Here is a 5,856-nt window from a genome sequence, read left to right as displayed (position 1 = left end):
GTTTGTTTGTTATAGGCTTAATTAATTAAGATCTGATAAAATGGTAACTAAGGTTGATTGTGAAATATTGGGAATAGAAACCTGGTTAAAATGTATTATAGTTTAAGATCTAATCGGGAGAATTTAAAGATTCTCTTGATGCAGACAGTGGGGTCTTTTCTCAACTCCTCGTGTCCTCTGATTTTCTCATCCAATGGGTTTTGAGGATGAGGAAAGAGGACGCGAGGGGTATGCAATTGAGAGAAGGTCAGACTCTCGTCGACCACTCATCGGTTTCCGGGTTGCGGAGGAGAGAGGGAGGATGGACTTTTCCTCAAATGAGAAAAGGTCCGGGTTTTTGTTGTGATTAAAAATCAGCGAAGCATGTGACATTATTTGGTTCGTGGAGTTCCTCCCTGGTTCAGCTGAGATGTGTACTACCCTGTCAGAGCTTTTGTATCCAGGCCATTGCAGTCAATGTTCTCTTATGTAGACAGTGTTGGCAGACAGGAGCTGAGCTGTAGGATGTCTGGGGAAGATCACTTTGATGTTGATTGTATAGCAGAAGATAATTACAAAGGAATAAAGTGTAGTAACTGTGGAGGAGAACATGAGGGGAGATCCTTGGAATGCCAAAATCAGGGCAGTGGTATAGCGGAAGACGGTGCTTGACTTGGGCAGGAGTTCATCGGAGCTGAGTACCGGCACATCAAATGTTCGATTGCTTGAGCTGCTATTCCTGTTATAGAATAGATGTAGCTGCTGTTCCTGTTATAGAATAGATGTAGCTGCTGTTCCTGTTATAGAATGGATGTAGCTGCTGTTCCTGTTATAGAATAGATGTAGCTGCTGTTCCTGTTATAGAATGGATGTAGCTGCTGTTCCTGTTATAGAATGGATGTAGCTGCTGTTCCTGTTATAGAATGGATGTAGCTGCTGTTCCTGTTATAGAATAGATGTAGCTGCTGTTCCTGTTATAGAATGGATGTAGCTGCTGTTCCTGTTATAGAATGGATGTAGCTGATGTTCCTGTTATAGAATAGATGTAGCTGCTGTTCCTGTTATAGAATAGATGTAGGTCCTGCACCTACATATCAATGCTGCCGGCACTGAAAATGAGTATGGGAACTCTTTCAGTCCAAGTCAAGCACTTGGAGGAGCTAAAGAGCAATACACCAAGGCCTGCGTGTCACCAGCAGGATCCAGACAGGCTTCAAGTGAAGAACGTGGACTTTATTGCTTTAAAAGCAATGCTCAAATTGGAGGAAAAAAGTCAGCTGAGCTGTTTCTGGGATTAAAAGACTACATGCATTACTGATGTGCAGGCACACCCTCACAGGCCCCAGAGCCTGAACAAGGGATTTGAAGTTTAGAATGACTAAAGGAGTGGCAATATATTTGATTAAATTATTTTGTGTAGATTCATGTTCATTTTCTCACACCAGTAGTCTAATTCACTTTTCTTTAGTGTTTATTTTTTTCACCCCCGTCCAGTTGGTGGCGAGAATATACATTTTGCGTGTAGTTCGCCAACAAAACCGAAGAAGACATTGTTTGAACCAATCGAATTTGGCAGGGTGATGGCTGAAAGTAGCACACCGTATATTACCGTTCTCCTAGCAGCAGGATATTCATGCTGACAGCACATTAGCGGATGTTTTTTAAATTCCTCTTCGAAATAAGAGTCCCTGTGGAAAAGACAAGTACATTTGAGAATATCGGTTTTTTTCACTCCAGTGCAGTACAACGTTTAATCACAACATTGCAAGCACCTCTTAAAAAGACAATGGGAAATGTTATGTATTTTATTATTGTATTATTTAACCCAGAGTTAAGTTTACATAAATACTCATATGTTGAAAGCTATTGGGTAGGCTATATTTAAAGAAATACACTGTTAATAAAATACAAATATATGTTATTAGAATTACTCAATACAGTCTGCAAAACTTAAATGGGTCTCTTGTGCTGACAGAGTACTGGTGAGCCTTTACTCCATCCACTCCTTTCACTGCACCGCAGGACGGATGTATAAGGGATACTTATTATAGGGAGGCAGGTAGCCTAGTGGTTCCTGTAGGGGAGGCAGGTAGCCTAGTGGTTAGAGTGTAGAGGCGGCAGGGTAGCCTAGTGGTTATAGTGTAGAGGCGGCAGGTAGCCTAGTGGTTAGAATGTAGAGGAGGCAGGTAGCCTAGTGGTTAGAATAGAGGCGGCAGGGTAGCCTAGTGGTTAGAGTGTGGGAGGCAGGTAGCCTAGTGGTTAGAGTGTAGAGGAGGCAGGTAGCCTAGTGGTTAGAATGGAGAGGCGGCAGGTAGCCTAGTGGTTAGAGTGTAGAGGAGGCAGATAGCCTAGTTTAGGTTAGAGCGTAGAGGCGGCAGGGTAGCCTAGTGGTTAGAGTGTAGGGAGGCAGGTAGCCTAGTGGTTAGAGTGTAGGGAGGCAGGTAGCCTAGTGGTTGAGTGTGGGAGGCAGGTAGCCTAGTGGTTAGAGTGTAGAGGCGGCAGGGTAGCCTAGTGGTTAGAGTAGGGGCGGCAGGGTAGCCTAGTGGTTAGAGTGTAGAGGCGGCAGGTAGTCTAGTGGTTAGAGTGTAGGGGCGGCAGGTAGCCTAGTGGTTAGAGTGTAGGGGAGGCAGGTAGCCTAGTGGTTAGAGTCAGGGAGGCAGGTAGCCTAGTGGTTAGAGTGTAGGGGAGGCAGGTAGCCAGTGGTTAGACTGTAGGGGAGGCAGGTAGCCTAGTGGTTAGAGTGTAGGGAGGCAGGTAGTCTAGTGGTTAGAGTGTAGGGGAGGCAGGTAGCCTAGTGGTTAGAGTGTAGGGGAGGCAGGTATTTAGTGGTTAGAGTGTAGAGGCGGCAGGGTAGCCTAGTGGTTATAGTGTAGAGGCGGCAGGTAGCCTAGTGGTTAGAGTCCAGTTGTAGAGGAGGCAGGTAGCCTAGTGGTTAGAGCAGAGGCGGCAGGGAAGCCTAGTGGTTAGAGTGTAGGGGAGGCAGGTAGCCTAGTGGTTAGAGTGTAGAGGAGGCAGGTAGCCTAGTGGTTACCGTTGTAGAGGCGGCAGGTAGCCTAGTGGTTAGAGTGTAGAGGAGGCAGGTAGCCTAGTGGTTTTTAAAGGGTAGCCTAGTGGTTAGAAATAGGGGAGGCAGGTAGCCTAGTGGTTAGAAGGGGAGGCAGGTAGCCTAGTGGTTAGAGTGTAGGGGAGGCAGGTAGCCTAGTGGTTTTAGAGGTGCAGGGTAGCCTAGTGGTTATAGTGTAGAGGAGGCAGGTAGCAAGCAGTGGTTAGAAAGGGAATGCAGGTAAGTGGTTAGAGTGTAGGGGAGGCAGGTAGCCTAGTGGTTAGAGTGTAGAGGCGGCAGGGTACCTAAGTGGTTATAGTTAGAGAAAGCAGGTAGCCTAGTGGTAAGATTTAGAGGAGGCAGGTAGCCTAGTGGTTAGATAGAGGAGGCAGGTAGCCTAGTGGTTAGATGTAGAGGAGGCAGGTAGCCTAGTGGCAAGAGTGTAAGGAGGCAGGTAGCCTAGTGGTTAGAGCGTAGAGGTGGCAGGGTAGCCTAGTGGTTAGAGTGTAGGGGCGGCAGGGTAGCCTAGTGGTTAGAGTGTAGAGGAGGCAGGTAGCCTAGTGGTTAGAGCGTAGAGGTGGAGGGTAGCCTAGTGGTTAGATAGAGGTGGCAGGGTAGCCTAGTGGTTAGAGTGTAGAGGAGGCAGGTAGCCTAGTGGTTAGAGTGTAGAGGAGGCAGGTAGCCTAGTGGTTAGAGCGTAGAGGAGGCAGGTAGCCTAGTGGTTAGAGCGTAGAGGAGGCAGGTAGCCTAGTGGTTAGAGCGTAGAGGTGGCAGGGTAGCCTAGTGGTTAGAGTGTAGGGGCGGCAGGGTAGCCTAGTGGTTAGAGTGTAGAGGAGGCAGGTAGCCTAGTGGTTAGAGCGTAGAGGTGGCAGGGTAGCCTAGTGGTTAGAGTGTAGGGGCGGCAGGGTAGCCTAGTGGTTAGAGTGTAGAGGCGGCAGGGTAGTCTAGTGGTTAGAGTGTAGGGGCGGCAGGTAGCCTAGTGGTTAGAGCGTAGAGGTGGCAGGGTAGCCTAGTGGTTAGAGTGTAGAGGTGGCAGGGTAGCCTAGTGGTTAGAGTGTAGGGGCGGCAGGGTAGCCTAGTGGTTAGAGTGTAGAGGCGGCAGGGTAGTCTAGTGGTTAGAGTGTAGGGGCGGCAGGTAGCCTAGTGGTTAGAGTGTAGAGGAGGCAGGTAGCCTAGTGGTTAGTGTGTAGAGGCGGCAGGGTAGCCTAGTGGTTAGAGTGTAGGGGAGGCAGGTAGCCTAGTGGTTAGAGTGTAGGGGAGGCAGGTAGCCTAGTTTAGGGGAGGCAGGTAGCCGAAAGGTTGCAAGTTCATATCCCTGAGCTGACAAGGTTAAATAAAGGTAAAATAAAATACAATTGGCTTCTAGAGAGAGAACCTTTCTACCTGCTTCAGCTAAATTGGTCTGGGAAATACTCAGTAGGGTCTCTACTAACCAAATATGTGTAATTTTGAAGGGGGGCTGTGCTGCACTATGGTGGGAACCATAAGCATACTGAAAGTTTGGTAAGACTGAAAGATGCAATGTAATTCATATGATTTTGGCCTACATATCACTAGAACAACACCATTTGCCAAGTGACGACTGAAGGTGATTCCTCATGAATTTAGAACAAAACAGGACCATGATGATAATGTATTTATAGTCTGAATGACTAACAACAGTAACAAAGAAACTAACTATTGATAACTGTCTACTTGAACTTCAAATGAACGTGCTTGTAACAAAAAAGCTGTTTAGTATTTGTAGTTAATCATATCAGTAGTGTAGGTTCAATATATCTGAGCTGTAGCTCCGCCCACCGGTGAAGTGGAGCAGAGAGCATGCTGGGTGATCTCAAGCCCAGAGATCAGTGAGAGAAAGCTCCAGCCATCCTTGTGTTTTCACCAGTTAGCTTTCATTGTGTTAGACAAGGCCAGTGGGCATCCTTGTGTTTTCACCAGTTAGCTTTCATTGTGTTAGACAAGGCCAGTGGGCATCCTTGTCTTTTCACCAGTTAGCTTTCATTGTGTTAGACAAGGCCAGTGGGCATCCTTGTCTTTTCACCAGTTAGCTTTCATTGTGTTAGACAAGGCCAGTGGGCATCCTTGTCTTTTCACCAGTTAGCTTTCATTGTGTTAGACAAGGCCAGTGGGCATCCTTGTCTTTTCACCAGTTAGCTTTCATTGTGTTAGACAAGGCCAGTGGGCATCCTTGTCTTTTCACCAGTTAGCTTTCATTGTGTTAGACAAGGCCAGTGGGCATCCTTGTCTTTTCACCAGTTAGCTTTCATTGTGTTAGACAAGGCCAGTGGGCATCCTTGTGTTTTCACCAGTTAGCTTTCATTGTGTTAGACAAGGCCAGTGGGCATCCTTGTCTTTTCACCAGTTAGCTTTCATTGTGTTAGACAAGGCCAGTGGGCATCCTTGTCTTTTCACCAGTTAGCTTTCATTGTGTTAGACAAGGCCAGTGGGCATCCTTGTCTTTTCACCAGTTAGCTTTCATTGTGTTAGACAAGGCCAGTGGGCATCCTTGTCTTTTCACCAGTTAGCTTTCATTGTGTTAGTTGTAACTTTTTTTTATACCAATAATGAAAATGTTGACACCGTTATGTTGAGAATGGTGGGCTGTAGAGAAGTGTTCTACTGTCTCAGCTAAAGTGGGGTGGGAGATAATCAGTAAGATTTCTCTTATGTGTATTTTTAGAGGGGGGCGGTGTCATACATAACCATAAGCAGCACTTATAGCTGCACTCAATGCATTATGGTGCCACAGGCTATACAAATCACTGTAGGGGAGGACTTGGTGGCCTGTATATTCTTTGAATTAGTTATACACGTTGCAATGTTTTGAAATG

Source organism: Oncorhynchus gorbuscha, linkage group LG08 (genome assembly GCF_021184085.1).
Source record: "Oncorhynchus gorbuscha isolate QuinsamMale2020 ecotype Even-year linkage group LG08, OgorEven_v1.0, whole genome shotgun sequence".
NCBI classification, from domain to species: Eukaryota; Metazoa; Chordata; class Actinopteri; order Salmoniformes; family Salmonidae; genus Oncorhynchus; species Oncorhynchus gorbuscha.
This window is presented reverse-complemented; position numbering follows the sequence as displayed.